General features: G+C 49.0%; 1 protein-coding gene across 4 annotated transcripts in view; it reads right to left on the reverse strand.

The window, feature by feature from the left end:
* Positions 1 to 6,631, reverse strand: part of CXXC5 (CXXC finger protein 5) — a 91,977-nt gene extending 85,346 nt beyond the window's left edge. For 3 of the 4 annotated variants that reach the window (XM_060774130.2, XM_060774127.2, XM_060774128.2), the window contains exon 1: positions 5,914 to 6,630. The gene's annotated coding sequence lies outside the window, so the exon portion shown is untranslated. Of the gene's footprint in view, positions 1 to 5,913 lie in introns of all 4 variants that reach the window. The other variant, XM_060774131.2, reaches the window with a different exon arrangement.
* Positions 6,632 to 10,685: the final 4,054 nt, after the last annotated feature.

Raw genomic sequence — 10,685 nt, forward strand, 5'->3', positions numbered from 1 at the left:
GGGGGGGGGGGGGGGAGGTGCTCATCTCCATTTCTAAGCTGAAGACCCGGCGTTGTCTGTAGACGCCTCCAACGTCATGTGGCCAGCATGACTGCATGGAGTCCCATTACCTTCCTGCAGAAGTGGTACCTATTGATCTACTCACATTTGCATGTTTTTGAACTGCTAGGTTGGCAGAAACTGGGCCTGACAGTGGGAGCTCACCCCTCTCCCTGGATAGGAACTGCTGAACTTTCAGTCAGCAAGTTCAGCAGCTCAGCGCTTTAAATACACACACACACACATACATATATTGTATATATAAATCCAACCATAGGTAAAGGTAAAGGTTTTCCCCTGACATGAAGTCCAGTCGTGTCTGACTCTGGGGTGTGGTGCTCATCTCCATTTCTAAGCTGAAGAGCCGGCGTTGTCCGTAGACATCTCCAAGGTCATGTGGCCGGCATGACTGCATGGAGCGCCGTTACCTTCCCACTGGAGTGGTACCTATTAATCTACTCACATTTGCATGTTTCCAAACTGCTAGGTTGGCAGAAGCTGGGGCTATCAATGGAAGCTCATGCCGCTCCCCCGATTTGAACCTATGACCTTTTGGTCAACATCCAACCATAGATATAGATATATATGATTCACTCACATGTAATATATATATGTCAGATAAAATATCATAGATTTGAAAGGGACCCCTAAAGAAAGGCAATTATATGTTGGCTGTTCCAGAGTAGGCAAACCAGACAATCTCTAAATCAACAATGACAAAGAAACAACAAGAAATACTGTTTACCCACAAGCATAAAGAAGTAACATATATGAGAAACCAACACTTTCTCATTATTTGATTTTCCAGATTACCAGACTGGGCCACAGCAATGCATGGCAGGGGACCGCTAGTGTGTGTGTATGTGTGTATATATATAATTCTTTATTTATAGGCTGCCCTATCTCTCCAGGAAACTCAGTTGGCCCTCTGTATCCATGAATTCTATATCCTTGGATTCAGTTAGCCCTTTGACGGCAACCATAAGACTAATGTGGCCCTTGATTGACACAGGGGAAGGGCAGTACCTTTGGTTTTCTCCTTTGATGGTGGAAAGGCAGAAGGAGGGGGAGGAGGGAGGAAGCAAGGAAGGAGATTGGGACTCAAAGCCTTCCTCCCCCTCCTCCCTTCGCCCCAAAGACTCCTCTGCAGACACTGAGGAAAGCCACCGGACAAGCCCCATCAGGCCTGAATGCCAAAGTTAAGGAGGGGGGAGTGCTGTTGCCCCCACATGGCTGACTGGATAGCTTTTTTTCCATGTCAGGAGCGCTTCTGGTGTGACATGGAAGGACGTTGCCCTGGGGACGCCTGATTGTTTTGATGTTTTACCATCCTTGTGGGAGGCTTCTCTCATATCCCTACATAGGGAGATGGAGCTAACGGAGGGAGCTCAACCCGCTCTTGGGTCATCAGTCCTGCCAGCACATTGCACCACGGTGGACTCCACTGGGGAAGTGCTGTGGTGGCCCCACATGGCTGGCTGGATAGCTTTTTTCCCACATCAGGAGTGCTTCTGATGTGAAAGAATTGGCCGTCTGCAAGGACGTTGCCCTGGGGATGCCCGGTTGTTTTGATGTTTTACCATCCTTGTGGAAGGGTTCTCTCGTGTCCCAGATGGAGCTGACAGAGGGAGCTCAACCCGATCTGTCACCAGTCCTGCCATTTTCTCCACCAGGGGGTTCCAGTGGGGGAGTGCTGTTGCCCCCACATGACTGGCTGGATAGCTTTTTTCCCATGTCAGGAGTGCTTCTGATTTGAGAGAATTGGCCGTCTGCAAGGACGTTGCCCTGGGGACGCCCGTTGCCCTGGGGACGCCCGTTGCCCTGGGGACGCCCAGTTGTTTTGATGTTTTACCATCCTTGTGGGAGGCTTTACTCATGTCCCTACAAAAGTTTTGTTTTTTGCACTCTGTATTTTATTGTGTTATACTGTACTTTTTGGGCTTGGCCTCATGTTAGCCGCCCTGAATCCCCATAAATAATAAAGTTTATTATTACATAGGGAGCTGGAGCTAACAGAGGAAGCTCAACCCGATCTCTGTCATCAGTCCTGCCAGTTCCACCACCAGAGGGTTCCAGTGGGGGAGTGCTGTTGCCCCCACATGGCTGGCTGGATAGCTTTTTTCCCACATCAGGAGCGCTTCTGGTGTGAGAGAATTGGCTGTCTGCAAGGATGTTGCCCTGGGGACTCCCAGTTGTTTTGATGTTTTACCATCCTTGTGGGAGGCTTCTCTCATGTCCCTACATAGAGAGCAGGAGCTAACAGAGGGAGCTCAACCTGCTCTTGGGTTATCAATCCTGCCAGCACATTGCACCACGGTGGACTCCACTGGGGGAGTGCTGTGGTGGCCCTAGCTGGATAGCTTTTTTTTCCATGTCAGGAGCGCTTCTGGTGTGAGAGAATTGGCTGTCTGCAAGGACGTTGTTGCCCTGGGGACGCCTGATTGTTTTGATGTTTTACCATCCATGTGGAAGGCTTCTCTCATATCCCCACACAGGGAGCTGGAGCTAACAGAGGGAGGTCAACCCAATCTGTCATCAGTCCTGCCAGTCCCATCCTTGTGGGAGGCTTTTCTCATGTCCCTACATAAGTTTTGTTTTTTCTACATCAGGGAGATGACGGCGGGGTATAAAGTTTATTATTACACATGGAGCTGGAGCTAACAGAGGGAGCTCAACCTGATCTCTCATAAAAGTCCTGCCAGTTCCACCACCAGGGGGTTCCAGTGGGAGAATCCTGTTGCCCCAACATGGCTGGCTAGATAGCTTTTTCCCATGTTAGGAGCGCTTCTGGTGTGAGAGAATTGGCTGTCTGCAAGGAGGTTGCCCTGGGGATGCTTAGATGTTTTGATGTTTTACCATCACTGTGGGAGGCTTCCCTCATGTCCCAAATGGAGCTGACAGAGGGAACTCAACCCGATCTGTCACCAGTCCTGCCAGTTCCACCACCAGGGGGTTCCAGTGGGGGAGTGCTGTTGCCCCCATATGGTTGACTGGATAGCTTTTTTTCCATGTCAGGAGTGCTTCTGGTGTGAGAGAATTGGCTTCTCTCATGTCCCTGTTTGGGGACCTGGAGCTAACAAAGGGAGCTCAACCCGCTCTTGGGTCATCAGTCCTGCTGGAACATTGCACCACAGTGGACTCCACAGGGGGAGTGCTGTATCCCCACATGGCTTTTTTTTCCTGTGTTAGGGGTGCCTCTGGTGTGAGAGAATTGGCTGTCTGCAAGGACGTTGCCCTGGGGACGCCTGGTTGTTTTGAAGTTTTACCATCCTTGTGGGATATTTCTCCAATGTCCCCACATGGGGAGCTGGAGCTGACAGAGGGAGCTCAACCGATCTGTCATCAGTCCTGCCAGTCCCACCAACAAGGGGTTCCACTAGGGGAGTGCTGTTGCCCCACAAGGCTGGCAGGATAGCTGGACCCAAAACACAACAGAAACACGTTGCACAAAAGAAGCCTGAAAAAGTCTGTGTTCAGGATGAGAAGTTTTGTATTTTTCTCCCTTTGGTCTCCTCCTTTTCTGAAGGAGTCTGGCGCTACTTAGAAGGTGAAGAGAGGAGAAAGGAGAGGCGCTGGGGATGGGGGTGTTGAAGATGTCACCGGCTTCTCTTTCCATGCATATTTGTGGCTAAGGTCACCCAGGGGAGGCACTTCCCCCCTCCCCGTTTCGACCCCGAGGGCGCCGCAGGAGACAGCAGCGCCAGGCGGCCTCCCTTTCTTTCCCTCCCTCCCTCTCTCTTTCCTTCCTTCCTTCCGTCCTCCCAAAAACAAAAACACAGCGAGGAGGAGGAGGAGGAGGAAGAGGAGGAGGAGGAGGCGGGGAGGCAGCTGGCGTCCCCTGCAGCGAGTGGCTCCTCCGCGCGGGCGGGCCGGGCGCCGCTCTAATCCGCCAATGCCGCCAATGCCGCCGCCTCCGGCTCCCCGAGAGCAGCGCGGAGGGTCAGCCAGAGCCAGGAGCCAGCAGCAGCCTCCCCCCTCCCTCCCTTTCTCCTCTCCCTCCCTCTCTCTCTCTCTCCCTCCAACGCCCGGATGGCTGGCTGCAGACACCGCGGCTGTAACCTGGGAAACGAGGCGCGATTAGGCGGCCCGGATTCGGGAAGGGGGGGGGAGAGGAAAGGGACGGAAGGGGGCGCCGAGTCGCCAATGCAGTGGACAGGGATGGGGGGGGGCGGGGGAGAGGATGAAAGGAAGGCAATACAGAAATCCTACGCGCGGGGGGGGGGGGGGGGAGAAAAAAGTGGCATTTGTCGTCTGGGAGGGGGGATATTGGGGAGAAAGAGTATAAGATTCCAAAGAAACTGGGCTGACGCGAGTTTTCCACAGTGTCTGGCCATGCTCCAGAAGCATTCTCTCCTGACGTTTCGCCTCCATCTATGGCAGGCATCCATAAACTATTTTCCTCTTAGAAACTAAAAAAAAATCTGTGGAGTGTCCAAGGTGAGAGAGAGAACTCCCACCTTGGTTATTCAGGTTGTATGGCGATGTTCTAGAAGCATTCTCTCCTGACGTTTCGCCTCCATCTATGGCAAGCATCCTCAGTGGTTTTGGGGTTTGTTAGAAACTAGGAAAATAGAGTTTACATACCTGTGCAATGTCCAAGGTGAGAGAGAGAACTCCCCACCTTGGTTGTCTGGGCTGTATGGCCCTGTTCTAGAAGCATTCTCTCCTGACATTTCGCCTCCATCTATGACAGACATCCTCAGAGGTTGTGGGGTCGGAGGGCGTGGCAGTTTCAACACAGTTCCCAACCTCTGAGGATGCCTGCCATAGGTGCAGGCGAAACGTCAGGAGAGAATGCTTCTAGAACCTGGCCATACAGCCCGAAAAACCGACAACAACCCAGACAAGAGTTCTCCCCCCTTTCCCTTGGACATTGCACAGATATATAAACCTAATTTTCCTAGTTTCCAACAGACCTCCCAACCTCTGAGGATGCTGGCCATAGATGGAGGCGAAACGTCAGGAGAGAATGCTTCTGGGACATAGCCATAGAGCCCGAAAAACTGACAACAACCCAGACAAGAGTTCTTTTTCCCATCTTGGACATTGCAGACATATAAACTCTATTTTCCTAGTTTCTAACAGACCTCTGAACATGTATGCCATAGATGCAGGCGAAACGTCAGGAGAGAATGCTTCTGGAACATAGCCAGACAGCCCGAAAAATTTACAACAACCCAGACAAGAGTTCTTTCTCCCACCTTGGACATGACACAGATATATAAACCCAATTTTCCTAGTTTTCAACAGACCTCCCAATCTCTGAGGATGCAGGCGAAACGTCAGGAGAGAATGCTTCTGGAGCACGACCAGACAGTCCGGAAAACTCACCGCAACGGTGTTTTCTTTCGTTCCAAAGAAAACTTTGCCCAAACCCCTTAGAAACAAAATAGACCCATCGGGGAAACTGAGCGAAACGTAGCGGAGGCACTTCAGGAGAGAATGCTACCGGAACATAGCCATGCAGCGGGGAAGACTCGAAGCAACCCAGCTCCGGAGGGTTTGAGGGAAAGAGGCGCAGAGAGGAGTCGAAATACAAGGGTGTATCAGATCAAGCCCTTCTTCCTCCCTGTCTCCCCAAGAGGACTGGAAATCTAAGGGGCGCTGTGCATTCCTCTTGGGGAGACCCTCTGGGTTGCTGCACGCGGCTCGCTTTTTGTCTGGAGCCACTGAGCTGAGACCGTCGCCACAGCCAGACCTCCCCGGAAGGCGAGCGCGAGCCAAGGCGAAGCCAAGAGGCGGCGGAGAGGGACCTGCTGCTGCAAAAGCCCCTCGTTCGCCCCTTCCCCTCCTCCAATGCAAACTTTTTTTTCCCCTCCAGACTTTCCTTTTCCTCCTCCTCCACCTCGTACCCTTTCCAGTGTTTGCACTTACCGATCCGGAGCAAGGAAAAGAGGAAGGAAGGAAGGAAGGAAGGCGATCTTGCAGCCGCCGCCGCTGCCGCCGCCGCCGCTCCGGGCAGTCCGCGTGCCTCGCCTCTCCTGCGTGTTGCGCGCGCGCCGTCGCCCGCCGGATTAAAGATCCAAATCCGGAGCGTAATGGAGGAGGAGGAGAAGAGGAGAGGCTATTGCTGCTGCTTGCTAGTTGCTGCTACTCCCGCCAGCACCTGCCCCAAAGGGCTCCCGGGGGCAGCCGACGCCAAGGGACAAGTTGCCTCCGCTTCTTCTCTCGCTCTGCTTCTCTCTCTTGGCCTTTCCTCCCGCCTTTCTCTCTCTCTCTCTCTGTCTCCTTCTCGGCCAACCCACCTCTATCTACATCCTCGCCCGGCAGGGACCGAGACAGGCGGACCGCATTGCAAAAGGCCGCCGCCGACGCCGCTCTCTCTCGCTCTCACTGCTGCTGCTGCTTCTCCTGCCTGGGCTGCAGGCAAAACCCGGACCGGACTTTCGGCGCCGGCGTCCGATGCGCTGCCCACTTACTTCCTCCGCCTCCTCCTCTTCTTCTTTTTTTCCTTCCCTAGCCTCTCGCGCTGGCTCGCTCGCTTTGCCCATCATCATTAGCCGTCCTCGCGCCTCCTTTGCATTCCGTAGTTCACCTTTCCTGCTTTGGATCTCCCTTTTGGAGGCTCTTCCCACTTTAAGCCCGGCGCCACCCGCAGGGGGAGATCCCAGCAACCGCGTCCCTCTTTTAAACGCGCAGGGACAACACCCCCCCCCACACACACACACACACACAAAAGTCGGATGGAAAACTTTGAAAGGGCTTTTTCCCCCTCCCTCTACCAGTCGTCTTTGTCACCGAGCTGGAAGCCAGCCCAATATTTATGTATCCAATGCAGGCAGTCCCCCAAGCTACGAACAAGATTGGTTCTGGAGTTGAATTTGTATGCAACTCGGAACAGGGATACTTAAAAGTGTAACTCCAGACACACACATCTATATAAATAAAGATGTAATGTTTGTGAAATTAACATAACTCAAACCCCCTGGACAAAATGACACAACATTGGACACAAGACACCTCTCAGGCCAACGACTGACTATCTAGATAGATAGATAGATAGATAGATAGATCTATATAAATAAAAATGTAATGTTCGTTTGTGGGATTAACATAACTCCAAAACCACTTCACGAATTGACACCAAATTTGGACAGCATATACCTAACAACCCAATGTACATCCTTCACTCAAAAATTTGACTTTATGATTTGGGAGTTGTAGTTGCTGGGATTTATAGTTCGTTTGTGGGATTAACATAACTCTAAATCCACTGGACGAATTGACACCAAATTTGGACAGCATGCACCTAACAACCCAATGTATATCCTTCACTCAAAAAATTACGTTTTTGTCATTTGGGAGTTGGAAGTTCTTGGGATTTATAGTTCACCTACAATCAAAGAACATTCTGAACTCCACCAAACTTGGCACATAGAACTCCCATGACCAACAGAAAATACTGGAAGGGTTTGATGGGTAATGCCCTTTGGTTTTGGAGTTGTAGTTCACCTACATCTAGAGAGAACTCTGGACTCAAACAATGATGGATCTGGACCAAACTCTACAACAATACTTAATATGCCCAAATGTGAACACTAGTAGAGATTGGGGAAAATAGAATCTTGACATTTGGGAGTTGTAGTTGCTGGGATTTATAGTTCACCTACAATCACAGAGCATTCTGAAATCCACCAATGATAGAATTGAACCAAACCTAACACAGAACCCCCATGTGGGCCACAGCAACGCGTGGTAGGGGACGGCTAGTCTATATAAATCAAAATGTAATGTTCGTTTGTGGGATTAGCATAACTCAAAAACCACTAGACGAATTGACACCAAATTTGGACACAATACACCTACTAGGCCAACGAGTGACCATCACTCATAAAAACACTGAAAAACACAGAAGAAGAGATTTAAAAAGCCAAAAAACAAAAATACATTATAACACATGCACAAAATCTCACATATATACGCAAACACACATATACACACACATATATATACACACAAAACACATCTACACAGATTGGGCCACAGTAACACGTGGCAGGGGACAGCTAGTAATCTATATAAATAAAGGTGTAATGTTCGTTTGTGGGATTAACATAACTCAGAAACCACTGGGCGAATTGACATCAAATTTACACACAATACACCTACCAGGCCAATACACCTACACAGAATGGGCCACAGCAACGCGTGGCAGGGGACAGCTAGTTACATATATATGGCTGGAGCTACACTTTTAAGAGTTTATATATAACTTTGGGAAGCTTGGAGAGGAGTGAACACACCTGTGGTGTTTGTTTTTCTGTCTGTGCCCCTGATCAGAATATTTCACTTCACTTTCTGTCCCTGTGAAAATTGGATTTTGAAAAACTCATCTTGTTGCAAAAACAAGGATTGGTGAGAAAGCTTGAGTGGAGACATCTTTTCCCCATACTAACTCTTTCAGGGGTGGATTTCCATTTTCAGAGACAGATTTCTCTCCCTTTCTATTGTCTCACCCCTGTTTGGAGTCATTTGTTGGTCGGATGTTTGTCACTCAGGGAGTAACTATTTGTTTATATTAGTTTTTATTTAGATTGTTCCATTAATAGAATCATAGAATCCAGTCCAATTCCCTGCCAAGAATCAGGAAAATTGCCTTTAAAACATCCCCGACAGATGGCCATCCTGCCTCTGTTTAAAAGCCTCCAAAAAAGGATCCTCTACCACACTCTGGGGGAGAGAGTTCCACTGCTGGACAGCTCTCACAGTTAGCAAGTTCTTCCTCATGTTCAGGTGGAATCTCCTTTCCTGTAGTTTGAAGACATTGTTTCATTGCGTCCTGGTCTCCAGGGGAGCAGAAAACAAGCCTGCTCCCTCCTCCCTATGACTTCCCCTCACATATTTATACATGGCCCTCATCATGTCTCCTCTCAGCCTTCTCTTCTGAAGGCTAAACATGCCCAGTTCCTTAAGCCGCTCCTCATAGGGCTTGTTCTCTAGACCCTTGATCATTTTAGCTGCCCTCCTCTGGGCACATTCCAGCTTGTCAACATCTCCCTTCAATTGTGGTGACCAGAATTGGACACAGTGTTATTCCAGGTGTGGTCTGAGTAAGGCAGAAATACTGCATCCAATTCTGGGCACTGCAATTGAAGGGCAATGTTGACAAGCTGGAATGTGTCCAGAGGAGGGCGCTAAAATTATCCAAGTGGAGGCCAAAGGGGGGTGCTAGACAGAGAAATATAGTCCATTTTAGGGAAGGATGAGGGAGTTTGAAGGAGTAAAACCATTTCCCCTATTTTCCTGTTATTTCCCCATCCATGTTGCCATAGTGGAAATATGAAATGGGAAGTGGGGAATCCGCGAAAATGGCTGTCTCTCTTCTCTCTCTGTAAGACAAAGACCTTTCTTTTTAGGAACTGCTTTGGCTCTGACTTCACATGACAAAGGGGGCTTATCGGATCTGGCCACAGTGGTCCACACTCTTGTTACATCCCGAATGGATTACTGCAACGCACTCTACGTGGGGTTGCCTTTGAAGACTGTTCGGAAACTTCAACAAGTCCAACGGGAGGCAGCCAGATTACTCACTGGAGCGTCATACAGGGAGCATGCCACCCCCCTGTTGTGTCAGCTCCACTGGCTGCCAATCCAGTTCTGAGCACAAATCAAAGTGCTGGTTTTGACCTACAAAACCCTATACGGTTCCGGCCCAGCGTATCTGTCTGAACGCATCTCCCTCTACGTCCCACTTCGGAATTTAAGATCTTATGGGGAGGCCCTGCTCTCGGCCCCGCCTTTATCACAAGTGAGATTGGCGGGGACGAGGAGAAGGGCCTTCTCGGTTGTGGCCCCTCAACTGTGGAATTCACTCCCCGGGGAAAATAGATCATCGACATCCCTCCTTTCCTTTAGAAGGAAATTAAAAACATGGATTTGGGACCAGGCATTTGGGCAATCTGGCAGATAAATAAAGGACAACGACGACTGATAGGAATGGACAATGTGGAATGAATTTATGGACTCTGAGTTGGCGAATGTTGAGTATGAAATTGGTTTTATTGATTGTGATATATAACTGATTGTTTTAACTGTTTAAACTGTTTTAATTGTTGTTTATATATGTCTATCTGTATTATTGTGTAGGCATCAAATTTTGCCTTTTGTAAGCCGCCCTGAGTCCCCCCTCGGGGATTGAGAAGGGCGGGGTAGAAATGCGTGAAATAAATAAATAAATAAATAATATCATGGACTGTGCTTTCATCTGATTGTTTTAAATACCTTTTAAGCAGTTTTAACTTTGTTTTTTAAAATTGTATTGCTAGTTTTTAAATTTTTAATATTAATAGGTTTTGTAGCTTTATTTTGTTTCAATTTTATTGTAAGCCACCTTGGGACAAAGGTGGGGGTAAAATTAAATAAATAAACAATTGTGTTCTGTGCTTCCTTCTGAGCCTTGAAAAGGTACAAACAGCACTATCCTTCCTACAGAGCTTCCTACAGCCCCTTCTATGGGAAAAGGTTGGAGCACGTGTGTTGCCGAACTCTGGAAGCAAGATGTTTGATAATGAATGATACTGATGAATGTTGGGGAAAGTTATGTGAGACTCTCCAGCATTTGAGAGTTTTAACTCTCGTGAAAAGCACTTCCAGAAAGTTATGACTGTGCTTGATTTTGCTTGGATCTTCTTTTCAGTGATAATATA

The sequence above is a fragment of the Anolis sagrei genome, chromosome 4 (genome assembly GCF_037176765.1).
Source record: "Anolis sagrei isolate rAnoSag1 chromosome 4, rAnoSag1.mat, whole genome shotgun sequence".
Classification (NCBI taxonomy): Eukaryota; Metazoa; Chordata; class Lepidosauria; order Squamata; family Dactyloidae; genus Anolis; species Anolis sagrei.